We start from the raw sequence: 15,404 nt of genomic DNA on the forward strand, positions 1-15,404 counted from the left end.
CCTGCAGAGACTGATACACCAATGGAGGACCATGCATGGAGAAGACCTAAACCCCTGCTCAGATGTGGCCGATTGGCAGCTCAGCCTCCATGTGGATTTCCTAGTGAGGGGAGCAGGAGCTGCTTCTGTCATGAACTCAGGTGCCTGCTCTTTGATCACTAGCCCCTGATGATGCAGTCTTCCCGGGCCACAGAGGAAGAGGATCCAGCAGTTCTGATGAGACTTGACAAGCTATGGGCAGATGGCAAAGGAGGAGAACTCCCTCTTTCAGTGGACTAGGGGAAGGGGATGGGGGAAGAGGTAGGGAGTGTGGAACTGGGAGGAGTTGAGGGAGAGGCTTCAGTAGGGATATATAATGAATAAATCGTAAAAAAAAATAAAAAAGAATATATATGTATTAAATTATCAAAGATAAGGAGAAAACTTAAAATAAATTAAGAGAGGAAAGAAAAAAAACAAAGGAAAATAAAACAAAAGAAATAATACATTTATCAAAAAGGGAAATAGGCTGCCAGGCACTGGTAGAATACTCCTTTAACCCCAGAACCCAGGAGTGAGAGGCAGGCGAATTTCTGAGTTTGGGGCCATCCTGGTCTACAGAGTGAGTTTCAAGATGGCCATGGCTCTACAGAGAAACCTGTCTTGGAAAACATAAAAGGGAGTGGGAGCTGGAGTCTGCGAGGTAGGGCATCAGGAAAGGGCATTTGTCACCCAGTCGGACAACTGGTTAAAGTTCCTCTTCAGAGTCTACATGGCAGAAAAAGGAACTGACTTCCACAGGCTGTCCTCTGACCTCTACACCAGCACACTGTGACATGCAAGTGTCCTGCCCTCACCCAGTAGGTAAATACAAAGAGAATACCTCTTAATGGAGAAGATGGGAAAGAGTGGCCAGAGATAAAGCTATGAACTATGAACTAGGTGACTACCATCAAGTTATAGAACAGTGACATGTTGAAAAACCATTATTTTGTATATTTAATGCATGACACTAAAAGTCTTCTCAATTAAAATATTTTATACCACCTTTTGGTTTTTGGTTATATGACTACATTATTTCCTCTGAATAAACCAAATTATTCCAAAGGTCAGGTGTGGTGGCTTGTCCCTGGAGCTTCAGGACTCCGGAGGATTGCAAGGATTGAGATATAGAGCAAGAAACTATCTTTAAAAAAAAAAAACAAAAACAAAAAACAAAAAACCAGTCTGTTAAATATTACAGGAAAAATAAGGAAAGCATTTCTCTGAGGTTAGTGGCAGTGTGTGTGTGTGTCCTCCACTGGACATTGGAGGTAGGATAAAGTACAACCATGCAGCCAGGTATGTTCATCATAGGATGAAGCAACTGTCAAGAGAGCTCTTTCGATGGACAGGACACACTTAGAGCTTGAAAGTCAACCTCATAGTTGCCAAGAACCTATTTGGTATCTCACCAGATTCTGATCCTCATTTCCAGGCAGGTATTTGGGCTCTGGGCTGCTGTATATTGAGATAGAGAAGATGTCAGCTCCGGGATACAAGCTACTGACCTACAGCTCTGGGATGGGACCACTTAACCCTGGTCCTTGTTAAGTTAAGTGGCCAAGACCTCTAACTATCCTATAACCTGTCACTACTGCTGACAAGTCTTTGTTTATAGGGAGGGATGGATGGACATGTGACTCATACACCTATAGATAAGGGCGTGAAGCTCATATGGGTATAGTCCACACTTGGTAATCCACAGCAGGATTGTCCAGCTGTCAAGGAAGCTAGTAAAACAGTCAGAGGTGAATACAAAAAATTTGGATATGTGCATGTATAAAAATAAAGAAGTGTATAGAGGAAGGAGAAGAAAGAGAACAATTGCATGCCTAAAACAATCTAGAAAGAGTTCTACTGTCCTTTAATTGAAGTCAAATGAGGAGTCATAGAAAGTCAAGGATTTGGATATTGTTTGAAATAGACTAGTGAGTTGCCTGACTTTATAAATAAGGAAACAGAATATAAAACATGAATTTGGCCTGTGAGGAAACTTAATTGACACTCAGTTTCTTTAAAAGCGTTACCACTAACTTATCGTCATTACTAAAATGAGTTATGAATACTAGGTTTCTATATTGGTTGATTAATTATGTTGACAAAAATGTCAAACACTGTCGAAGTGGTTTTATTTACTTCCAGACTTAAAAAAAAAATTCAATGATGACTCAAACCATTAATGACTATTTTCTGTTTTTGTTTCCATAAGTAATTGACCATTAATTATAATATCAATAGGCAATGGGTGAGGAAGCAGACCCATGTAAGGGCTACATTTTATTTGTAACTGTTTTGTATATATCATAACTCTGTAATATTGGGCTATTGTCACCCATGATGAATTATTGTAAGCATGTCAGCACATGCTGGAAGTCAAGTACATTCAAATACTACTCAGTCAGAATTGAATTTGGCATGATAGTCTCATAAAAGGGGGCTCAATGGAGAGTTTCCACTTGCCTGCTCTAAACTTGTCACTTGTAGGTGCTAAAGAGCTTGTTGTGTTGGTTTAATTAGTCAACAAATCGGTCCTTACTTGATTGCGTGGTCGTATCACATATGTTAACACTTCAGTGTTTGATGGAGATATTAACAAGTGACAAGAGTCTCTCGGTCTGTGGACTTTAAAGAAGAGAAGCTCTTCTATATTATTTCATTTGGCCCTGCCAATATTTATTAGATCATGCAGCCTGCAGGCTGCCAGTTAAAAGAAAGACAACACAAACATTTTTCAGGGTTATGCTTATCTGTATCCCAAAGAAGGGTCACGGAACAATCGATGGGAGAGGAGTGTAAGTAAGACAAGTGTTTTCCTCCACCGCTTACAAATTCATTATTTGATACAGTTTGCTACAGACCTCCTTTGAGCTTTTTTCACTTAAAGATAATTTATGACAAGAACGGCGGTTCTTGAAAATGCTATAGCAACTGAAGCGGAATGATAGCACTCTGGTGTGAGACGCACAGTCACCAGAGTCTGGTAAATAGGAAGTTTGCATTTGTATGAAGAACTGTATTAGTTAAGCATTCAGTCATGGTGGATAGAAATACTTATATTAATAGTCAGTAAGAGATTAAAGGAAAAATATCCATAAATCAAAATGATTATTCCCAGGAGTGGGGGTAGGAGAAGAAAACTTGGTACCCTTTCCAAAAGACCCAGCTATTCACTTTTTCTATACTGGAACAACAAAGGGGCAGTGCTTACTTTGAAGGGCAGGCTCCATTTGTTCTGTCACTGTTGTGTTATGGCTTTTATCTGTGCATTAACAAGAATCAGATCTCTACACCATGTGCAGTAGTGATGGAAACATAGGAACTGCAGCCAGTAAGTAGGTTTTGGATAGGGCGCAGCTTCGCAAAAGCAGTTGAATTGTCAGCATTGACTTGACTAGCGTATATTGCAGAATCTAAAAACTATGAGCAAGGAATTTTTTCTTAAGACTCCTCAGTAGAAGTTTTTTTTAAGGTCCAATTTATTTATATTCCTTAGGAAACTGTCTAGAAACCAAAAGATTCTCTTCTTGGCCTCATAAAGTATGGAGGTTGGCAACTCTCCCCTCAGAAGAAGGGTCCGGGAGGATTTATCAGTGTTGTATTGTTCAGTGTTCTCCATAGCATCAGTAGGAGACCAGTGTTTATCTCCTCCTTGCCTATGATGTGGTGAGCTCTCGGGACTAGTCTAAGCGTGCATTTATCAACAAACTGGTCAGTGTCGTGCAGATGTGGCAAACAGTGGGTGCACACATAGATCGTTGAGACCACTGTGTCTCTGTACAGACATTCTCTACAGATACAAGTCGGAAGAACGCAGACAGCAATAGGTTAAGTTTGGAAAGAAAACAAAACCCCTCAGATAGTTACAGCATCTTCCTAAGGTAATGCCCTATTTTGGCTAAGCCCTGGGATTGGAGCATCATGGCCTCTAAGACACACAGCGAGGGATGCACCGGCTCCATTCCCTTCCTCTCAGGTTTTGCTTAATCTAACCTCCAAACTAAAGCACCTTCAGAAAGTGATTAAACATCCTAACTTCCTCTTGTGAACCCCCTCCCATTATCCAAATGCTTTTCATTACAGTTACAAACCTACACTTCGAACCAGCCAATGGGGGGGGAAGCAGGCCTTCAGTGAATGCTCATTGATTAATTGATTTGCAGAGGATGTTAAATCATGAGTGTTAGCAGAAACAATAGAAACAAAATATAATTTGACTGAGTGACAGTGCTAACAGTGAGAGGTTAAGGAGGGCAAAACAGGGTGCAGGAGGGTAGCACAGATTTATGGGAAGAATGTGGGGCGCTTTGGAAAAACAGCATCTTCTGAGGGGTAAGAGATGGAAGCCGGTTGATTGGCCTGCAAAAGATATGGGTTCCCTCGATGCAAGAATTTTTCTGCACTGAGCTCTAAAGAAAAAAAGAAGAAAGGCAAAGGATACAGAGAATAAAAAGCCATTTGATGTGAGGTGAAGAGGAAGGATTAGGGGGAGGGGAGGGGAGAAAAGCTGTTACAAGGGAAAGCAAAGGAAGGAAGGGGCTCGGCTCATGTGTGACTTAATTTAAGGCTGGAATTCCGAGTGTTCCCAGGGCTTTGCTGTCTCCACAGCTGTAAAGAACATCCTTGGGTGGGTGACAGCTTTGAGGACCTTTGAAAATTGCTGGGGGAAAATGGACAAATAACATTTCTTACTGTTTTAAAAATAATTTTGTGATATTGCTATTTCTGTGTTGCTTTTACAGTTAAAGGGAAATAATTCAGAAAAATTAAATGGGAGAAATTCTTGAAGCTGTGACAGGTTTTTGAAGAGTATTCCATTAATCTTCTTTTATATATAAAACAAGTTGTGGCTTTCAATGTCCCCCCCCCTTTTTTTTTTTTTTTTTTTTTTTTTTTGCTTAGAAATGTTGTCTCCAGCTTTGGAAATAATTTAATCTCTTCAAGCATCTCTGATTTCAGAAGTTCATCATCTTTACATTCAGTTATTTGCTTGATGCCGCCAACCAGGACAAAACCATCCAACCGTTCTCCTCAATCTAGTTTTGTTTTTAACTTTATTTTGATTACTTTTCTAGTTCCATATCTCCACAGGATGGGAAAGTGTTCTCAAAAGTAAAGCAGGCTGATAGAAAGCAGACCCTTTGGGGCCAGTGGAGGGAGGGAGGAGGCTCCAGGGGGCCAGGGTCGTACTAGGTGGCAGGGTTGGTCTAACATGGTCACATGGGCATTCATCAAAATTCACCCTTCCTGACTGAAACGTCCCTGACAGGACCATGTCTCAGTAAAATGATTTTAAATAACCTTTATAATAAAATGAGCTAGAACTCTATAATAAGATGGACTACAACTTTTTTTGTTGCTGATGATTATCTGGAATACTCCAAAACGTTTTAAAAACGTTTTTTTTCTTCCAAAAAGAGAAAAAAAAAAACCCTAAAACTTATACCAAGTGATGTATATGTAAGGTCTGAAGAACTGAAAGGACTGTGCGTCCTAAAATGCCGCTTTTCATCTATTTGAAGCTGGCATTAAAAGAAGAAAAATTTTAAATTAATTTTATTCAATAACTCTTCAATGTTTTTCTTTCAATTTCTGAGAGAAGGAGGCAGGGAAGCCTCCTTCCGGTATTGATATTTTGATTAAGACAAATGTCCATCCATTCATTAAAAGTTTCTCTCGTATAAAGGAATTCAATTTTTTTTTTGATTGGTGGTAGACACACAGACAGAGAGAAATAAGCTGCCATTCTTCCATTTGATAGCCAGACGCTGCCAGTTGTAGCCAAGGCAGTCATGCTGTTAAATTAGGTCTAATGAAGGAGTAATTGCTTTAGATATAGTGAACCATTTGAAAGAAAACAAGGATTCTAATTGATTTGCAATTTGTTTGGCACATTGCATTGTCTGCAGCTATTGATTAGTCTTCTGGATTTCACACTGCATGTGTTTCCCTTTATTAAGGGAATAACAGGTTACTGATTACTTTCTTTCTGGGTTTAATGTAGCGGTTAATGTCTACTTTGTTCTTGTGTCATGTCGCAGGCGAGGAAGGAATAATAGGCAAGTGGGTGGCCCTTTGCTAAGCAAGTTCCCTGCTGCTCTGAGCTGTTTGCTCCTAGACGTGCTGAAAAGCAGATCGAGAAAAGGGGTTAGAATAGCAGGACTAGCAAGTTAAGGCCTGAGTCAGGCTAGACTCTGCTCCAAACTTGGCTTTCCCCTCCCAGTCAAAGCAGGGAGTGGGGTGAAGCTGCTGGAGGTAGGTTTGCTCTTGTACGGTTTGAGTATTTGTAGGCAGGATATGAATCTACACCCATTGTTTTGATTAATGGGTGTGCGTGAGTGTAGAAGGAATTGGAGGAGAAGGCTTTGTGGCTCCTTTAACCCTTAGGGAAGTGACATTTTGTTGGTACCTGGGAAGCACTTGTTGCTGAGGTGTCGATATGATCATCAAAATGGCTCTTATGTTTATACCAACTGCAGGGGTGGGAGAAAAAGTTCTCAGGGCTGCAGTCATTTCATTGCCCTCAAAGCACAGCGGGGGCTATTAGCTTTCCTTGGTGTGCCCCTTTGTTTTCCTAGGGCTTTGCTCCTCCAGCAGATACTCATTTAAGGCGAATCCACTGCTTTCTGAAATGTGTTTTGCAATGGTGCATGGAACAGGCACTCACTTAGCGGATCTAATCCTTTCACAGCTCAGCTTGTTAATGTAGCAAACTGCTGAAAATGGGAAATGGATTCTTTAATGAGACCAGGCCTTTCGTGGCTTTATTCCCCAGGTCCAACCCCCAGGCATTCATTCAGCTCCCCTCACTCACCCTCCCAAGCCAAGACTAGGCACCCCACTTCCCACCCAGCAAGCAACCCATTTTCCAGCACTCAATCCCCCCATCCCTAGGCCCCTTGCCTCCCTCACCTCCTTCCCAAAGCCCTTGCCTTGGCAGCTCACACACAACAAAGGGGTGTGGTGAGTAAAGTCCCCTTTCTCTGCATCAGCTACCTCTTTGCTAAGGGAGGCCATCTTTTCCGGAGCCCAGAAACCGCATCCAGTAAATTCCTTTGCTATACTACCAGCATATTTCCATAATGTTTATTTTCTTTCACATAGCTTTTGTGCTATGCTGAATTTCATAATGATTCAAAGCAGCAGAACAATGGAAAGTTACCTTGAGTTCTGGTCTAATGCCCTGCCCCCACCCTCTCTGTAGCCATGTTTGTTTCCATGCGTCTTCCCAAAGGTCTCGGACTTCTCTAGAATTCATCTTCTATTGGAAAAATAAAATCTAAGTAAGTAAAATTTAGGTTAAGTAACAAAGGGAAACTTATAGTCATGAGAGGAAAGCCGGCAGTTTTCAGCATTAATTTAGAAGAGAAAAATGAAGCCAGTTTGTGTCCATTTTGTTTGGAAATGGTTCTGGAGAGTAAATTATTTGTTCACAAGATCAAGTTTTCTTTCGTCCTAATCTTTGATTCTGTGTGCATGTACACACAATATCCATACATATGTATGCACACACACACATAGGTATACAGATGATAGAATCCTTACACAATGTGAACACTGCACACTTTACTGTTATTAGTGTTAGTATTATCATTGGTGCTGTGAATTAAAACCAGGATATTGTGCAAGCTTAATACACATGTTCTCCCACTGAGCTAGACACCCAGTCCTCAGAATAACATTAAGTGCAAAAATAAAATGACTAGGGCTGCAAAGAAACCAGTTTTACTGAAACAAAGTTAGCAAAATATTGTTAAGATCATCTTTGCTATTTATTGTTATTAATTAACTTATTGATTACAGAAGATCTATGGATGGGTGCAGCAATTCCTGTAATTTCTGATTTACTTTGCTTTTATTTTTGAGACAGGGTCTCACTGTAGACCAGACTGACCTCAAATTCACAGAGATCTGCCTGTCTTTGCCCCCCTGGGATTAAATGCATACTACCACAGCACCCAGAAAAGTCCTGTGATTTTGAAGGAGAAATGAGTGATTAAATCTGGGTTATTTTTTGTAATCTTGATGCATTATCTTTTTAAATCTTTGGTTTCCCTGGGTGACCACAGATGCTGAACGTGATTGTCTTCATTGCCTGTACCCATTATTGAAAGAGGTTATAAAAACAAAGAAACATTTTTTTTTCTCCCACCCAAATCCAGAGGTCTCCTAGGTTTTAGGCACAAGCCCACAGGCCCTGCCTTTTGCTTTAACCATCTCTTCAGTGCCTCCTGAATGACCAGCATCCTGGCATTGTAGTCCCAGCAAAGGGGAAAAGAAATGAGCACTGGTCTCAGCTGGTGGTTCTGGGTCTCCGCACACAACTCTCACTGTCCCGAGAGCCCTGATGAAGAAATGTCCTTCCAACCTTCTCTAGATCACGCTTTTCCTCATGTCTCTCCTTCATGAAAGTCATGACACAGGGAGGGAAGAAAACCTAGAAAAAGCAAACGAGAACACTCAGTAAAGTGTGACTTTTTGCATTTATAAGAATCTAGCTACAAGACATGTGAAATTTAATGACAATGATGTTCCTGAGGACGGGTGAGATGGGGAAATGGCAAAGCCAAGATATACCTCTTAGTTCACATTTGGTTAACCAGACTCACCAAACTTAACAAATAAGAGCACAAATATTGTATACTACATACTTATGAGAAAAAAAAAAACAACTTATTTCTTGTTTACCCAAAACCCAGATTTAACTAGTTCTATATTTTATCTGGAAAGTCTAAAGTAATACATGATGCAAGACAAATCAATCCCAGTATAGACTATAATTAAGTGACAGGTCAGAACTTGTGTTTTAGTGGTGAAATAATTTGAACTAAACTCAAAAGTAATGAGTCCAAACAAATAGTGATTCATTTTCAGAGCAAGGAAGATTTTTGAGGCTTGAATGAGAATAAGTAGCAGACAGAGGGTTCAAATGTAAGGAAGAGGAATGAGACTGGCAGAGGGGAGGAATGCTGAATATAAGCCTAAGAATGTCCGGACTAAACATCCAGGGCAAGGCAGCTTCTGTCAAGACCTAACTTTAACACTTCTTTCTTGGTCAGACTCTTCCACTCTGCCTCCTAGAATGCACGAAGGCAGTATGGCCTCAGTTTGTTTGTTTGTTTGTTTGTTTGTTTTTAAGTATAGCAATAAATGGGGGGAGCAGGGCTCCTGGAGACTAAGCCATTTGCCTGAAGTTGGTAGGGCTGGAAGCTGGAGAGCTGAGATTCAAATTCCAGAGCCGACACAGTTGTCACCATCTCTCCTTGCCTCTGTAAAGAAGTGTGCTACACACAATTATCCCTACTGCTCCACACACTGACTGTCCTGTTTGCCATGGAGAATTTGAAACTATCGAGAAATAGTCCCAAGAACTGACAAATAAGGAAGGGTGGGAGGGGTCAGTGGGTAAAGGCGCCTGCTGCAAAGGCTGATGGCATGATTTCGATTCCTGAAATATGCACAGTAGAAAGAAAACTGACTCCCACAAATAGTCCCTGACTTCTTCAAGTGTTCTGTGTGCCTGAGTGAATACAGACACACACCATTAAATATTGAATATATAAATTAATGCAAAAGCCTTTTAAAAGAAGAATTGACAGATAGGATCCCATAAAATTCAAATACTTCTGCACAGCAAAGAAAAACAATCGCCAGAGTGGAGAGCCTACCGAGTGGGAAAAGGTCTTTGCCAGCCCATCAGATGGGAAATTAACATCCAGACTATATAAAGAACTACAAAGACCAAGCACCCAAGCCCTAAGTTATAATCAGTAAGTGGGCTTATAAATGGAGTGGACAGTTCTCAAAAGAATGAAACAAACCACCAATAAATTGTTAATAAAGAGTTCAACATACTTAACCAGCACAGAGAAGCAAAGTTAAAATAGTCATGAATGGCTACCATCAAGAAAACAAACAGCAAATATGGGGAAAGAGATGCCCTATGCACTGTCACGGGGAGTATGACCTGCTACAGGCACTACGGAAAGCAGTGCAGAGCTTTTTCAAGACATTTCAAGTAAAGCTATCCTATGAGGCAGCTATACCACTCTGGGACATATAGACCCAAAGCAGTCTAAGTCAGCGCATCATACAGACACTTTCATGTTTATTGCTGCACTATTCACAATGGCCGGGAAATGGAATCTGCTTACATGCTCATCAACTGATGAGTGTATAAAGAAAATGCAGAGTTTTATTCAACTGTAAAGAAATATGAAATCATGGTATTTGCAAGAAAATGTATGGAGGTGGAGGCCATTATGTTACTAAAATTAATCCAGACTCAGACAAATACTTTATTTTCTTGTATCTATGTTTAGAATGTGTGTGAGGGAAGGTGGATGATGGGAGAAAGAGAGAAAGAGGGAAAGAGAGAGACATGAAACTAGAAATGGGATCATAAAAAGACATGAAGAGATATTAAGGAAAAGAGAAGCGAGAGTAATGAAATACAAGCGATGTGATGAGAAAACAGAGAGGAAAGGAAAGGAAGGGAAGGGAACTAGAGTCTAGTTACTAGATGAAAGGAAGCAAGACTGGGGGGAAAAGAAGGAGAGAACGGATGAGAAGAAACGATGAAATATGTATGCACATTCCATTACAAAACCCATTACTAAAATAATTACCCTTTCCCCCCAAAAGAAACTGTCATGGCCAGTGGGTGTATCCTGTGTGTCTAAATGTCTGACTTCTGTCCTCTCTGTGTATCTACCCATTGTCCAGGAAAGAGCAATAAAATTAGTCAGTTGGGGAGTTCGTATCTTGGGAAAGAAAAGTTAAACTAAATGGAGTCCCCTATTATCAACAATGAGCAGAACACCAGCATAGCCCAGCCTGTAATTCAGCCCTGGGTCACGTGAATTTAGATGCAGAGTTTTAAAATTGAGCAGCTATAGACCTAGACACTTGGACATGGCTCCCATCTTCCAAGCCAGGACCGCCCCACAGATGGCTAGGGTACCATGTTCAAGATTAAGATACCTGAGACCAAGGTGAAATACTATTTTTGCTGTTTATTCCCCAAAGCCCAGGAGCAAAGGCAATCCCCAAGTGTCCTGGGTTCTCTCTCAGGAGGTCCAGCTCGCTTTGAAGGACAGGAGATGCTGATGTTGAGTGAGTCCGGGCAGAGCCCTGCCACCTTGCAGAGGAAGCACACCTGTGCTTAAAGGCCCTGGAGGAACAGCCCCTTTAGTGCAGACCCGCAGACTTCCCGGATCCCATGCCGACACTCAGATACTCTCCCCCTTTGTAGATGACTTTGCTCTTACTGTATCACAAGTGCTATCAATATGTTATTTATATTTTGAACCCCATTGAAAAGAGGATTATACCAGGGCATTTAATTTTAGTTAAGAAAATATAGAAATTGCTCCCATGTATGAAAAGCGGTGCTTTGAAATGAAAGGAAATAGTTCAGTTCTCACTGTCACAGCAGTGGCCCTGGTAAGTACTTCTAAATTGCTCCACTTTGCTATTGTCTGAGGTCCTTGATAGGCATTCTGCATTTTCAAGCTTTATCTATTTCTCATTATTAAAAAGCTCATTAGTTAGTCAGCATACTGGTACTTCCTTTATAGTTCACAGATTCATATTATAACCTTGTGTCCTAAAAATGGCACCACTCATTAAGTCATCCACAACACTGGTGTGGAGACGTTTAATGGTAAGGTTTAAAGCTGAAATTCTACGTTATAAAACTAATGTGTGTGTGTGTGTGTGTGTGTGTGTGTGTGTACCCTCAGTACCTGGGGTTATAGGCATGGACTAAAAGTTCTGAAGCACCATCTGAACAGTTTGTGTACTAAAATGAACCCGCTAATCACAGAACGGAGAATTACAGTGCTGGTGGGAATCAATGACGTCACTGGTACTGATTTTTACTCAGGAAAGCTGAAGATGCAGGTCTGAGACTCTACGACAATTACTATTAGAATAGAATCACTGGACATTCTCAACTAGTGCATGCTTTTACACAATCTTTTTAGAGGGGAATGCAAATCAAAACAACTCTGAGATCCCACCTAACATCTGTCAGAATGGCTAAGATAAAAAACTCAAGTGACAACACATGCTGGAGAGGATGTGGAGAAAGGGGAACTTTCCTCCATTGCTGGTGGGAATGTAGCCTTGTAAAACCACTTTCGAAATCAATCTGGTGCTTTCTCAGAAAACTGAGAATAGATATACATCAGGACCCAGCTATACCACTCCTGGACATATAACCAAAAGATGCTCAACCACACCACAAAAACATTTGCTCAACTATGTTCATTGCAGCTTTATTCTTAATAGCCAGAAACTGAAAATAACCTCGATGTCCCTCAACTGAGGAATGGATACAGAAATTGTGGTACATTTTCATAATGGAATACTACTCAGCTATTAAAAACAAAGAAATCATGAAATTTGCAGGTGAATGGATGGAACTAGAAAAGATCATCCTGAGTGAGGTAAACCAGATCCAGAAAGACACACGTAGCATGTACTCACTCATAAATGGATAATAACCACAAAGTACAGGATAACCATGCTACAGTCCACAGACCCAGAGAAGTCACAGGAGGATGTATGAATCTCACTCAGAAAGAAAAATAAAATAGACATCTGAAGTAGATGGCTGGAGGGACCTGTGTAGGAGCAGAGGGGGTGTGGAGGGTAATGGAGTGGGGATCAGGTGTTTGGGGGAAGGAGAACAGGAGAGAGAACGGAAATCAGTTGGAGGAGGCATCTCTTGGACAGGGGAGGATCTGTGAAGTCTGTGGGGGTAATGCTAGCGAGACTCATAGCACTGGGGGGCTATGGAAGATGATATAGAGCCTGAAGCCTTTGGATCCCTTCCCCTAGCTGGGCTGCCTGTCTGGCCTCAGTGGGAGGGGATGTGCTTAGTCCTGCTGTGACTTGAGGTGCCAGGGTAGGTTGGTACTCCTTGGGGGCCTCCCCTCCTCTCAGAAAGAGGGGGGAGGGCATGAAGGTGGGACTTGGAAGAGAGGAGGGAGGTGCAGGCTGTAAAACAAACAAAAAATAAATAAATGGGGGACAATAAAACAATTGTGTGTGTGTGGTATGTGTGTGTGCGTATGTTCATGTGTGTGCACTTGCATGGAGAGACCAGGAGTGGATTCCAGGTGTCTTATTCTGTCACTTTAGTTTTTCAGATAAGGTCACTCACTGAACCCAGATCTTACTGATTTGACAAAACTAACTGGCCAGAAAGCTTTGGGGACCTTCCTATCTGCACTTCTCAGCTCCAGCTGTACCTTGGCTGTCACCCTGGGTGGTGGGGGCTTGTGCATCTAGCAGTTTACTGACTGGGTGATCTTCCCAAACTCTCAGGTAGCTATAACAGGCAGTTTTATAGCTTAATTAATACACTTTGCTTCTCATAAACCTTATCTGGTTGTGCTATTTCCAAGGGGGAAATGGTGAGTTAGGTCAACAGGACAAAAACCTGTTTGGTCCATCAACACAGAAGCCGCTCTGGCTCTGACTGATATAATCTTTGAGTGATTGATTGATTGATTGATTGATTGATTGATTTGGCTTTTTTTTTTTTCTTTTTGGCTTTTGGCTTTTTTGAGACAGGGTTTCTCTGTGTAACCTTCGCTGTCCTGGCCTCTGTAGACCAGGCTGGCCTCGAACGCACAAAGATCCACCTGCCTCTTCTTCCCTGAGTATTGGGATTAAAGGCATGCACCACCATGCCTGGCTTAATTTTTGATCTTTAATTCTGCTTTCTCTCATCTTTTATACATATCCTTATCCTGTGCTTATTTAAAATAATTGTTAATGGGGGCAGGGTGCTATAGCACTAAAGCAATGACAAATTTCTGGATGACTTCTGCTGACTCTGCTAGTTCTGAGAGAAAAGTGACAGTGTCCTTGGAAAAGTGAATACCCCCACCACACACACCCAAAACCACCCTCTTTTCTCAAATGAGCCAAGGAACAAATTCAGTATTGTTGATTCCTGTTCTAAGTAGAAATAGAGAGAACTAAGATCCAATGAAAACTGAGACTCAGGGCTGGAGAGGTGGCTCAGGGGTTAAGAACACTTGCTGTTCTTACGGGGGAGCCCGGTTCAATTCCCAACACCCACATGGTGTCTTACAACAGTTTGTAATTCCAGCAGCAGGGGCTTTGATACCTTCCTCTGGCAGGCACACATGTGGTATGCAGACAAAATACCCCCACATGTAAGTTAAATATTTTAAAAAAGAGAGAAAAGGACTCACACCAAATGAACAACAGTCAAGACAGCAAGATGGATGGGTGAATGGATGGTGGATGGATGGATGGATGGATGGATGGATGGATGGTGGGTGGATGGATGAATGGATGCATGGATGGGTGGGTGGATGGATGGTGGGTGGGTGGATGGATGGATGGACAGATGGGTGGATGGGTGGATGGATGGTGGGTGGATGGATGGATGGGTGGGTAGATGGATGGATGGTGGGTGGATGGATGGATGGGTGGGTAGATGGATGGATGGTGGGTAGATGGATGGATGGATGGATGGATAGATGGATGAATGGTGGGTGGATGGATGGATGAGTGGGTGGATGGATGGATGGTGGGTAGATGGATGGATGGATGGATAGATGGATGGATGGTGGGTGGATGGATGTTTGAATGGGTGGATGGATGGATGGATGAATGGGTGGATGGATGGATGGATGGATGGGTGGATGGGTGGATAGATGGTGGATGGATGGATAGATGGATGGATGGATGGGTGGATGGGTGGATGGGTGGGTGGATGGATGGGTGGATGGGTGGATGGGTGGATGGATGGATGGATAGATGGATGGATGAATTGTCTGAGACAAGGTCTCATGTATCCAAGACTGTCCTGAAAGTCACTACACTGTATCATCAAGGATGACATTGAACTTTTGATCATGTTACCTCCCTTTTCCTAGTGCTGAGATTACAGGAGAGCAGGACTTTTCCTGGTTTATGTGATAGTGGTGCTCTGATCCATAATGTGCATAAAAGGCACATTATGCATTCTACCAGCTGAACTGCATTCCTAGTCCGAAGACAGTATGCCTTTTTGAGAGCCCCTGACACATGCACACACCTTCATGTTCATATTCTTTCCGCTTGATCCTTCACCCTTGATAGGACACCACTGATCTGCAATGGAACTATAACGCATTTACTGCTCTCTTTTCTTGGAGTGTCCAGTATCACTCTGTGTGCTGTAGTATCGAACTGGCTCCTGTCACAGGCAGTGGCCAAAAGACAAGGCGGAGCAGCTTAGAGATGGTGATGAGTAGGAGTGTCCCTAGGGTTGTGCCTGGGAGACATGTGTCCCCTAGCAAACTGCTTGCAGACAAATATGAAGTTTCTTACCCAGACACGCGAGGAGTGGCATGTCT

This window comes from Meriones unguiculatus, chromosome 7, assembly GCF_030254825.1.
Source record: "Meriones unguiculatus strain TT.TT164.6M chromosome 7, Bangor_MerUng_6.1, whole genome shotgun sequence".
NCBI lineage: Eukaryota > Metazoa > Chordata > Mammalia > Rodentia > Muridae > Meriones > Meriones unguiculatus.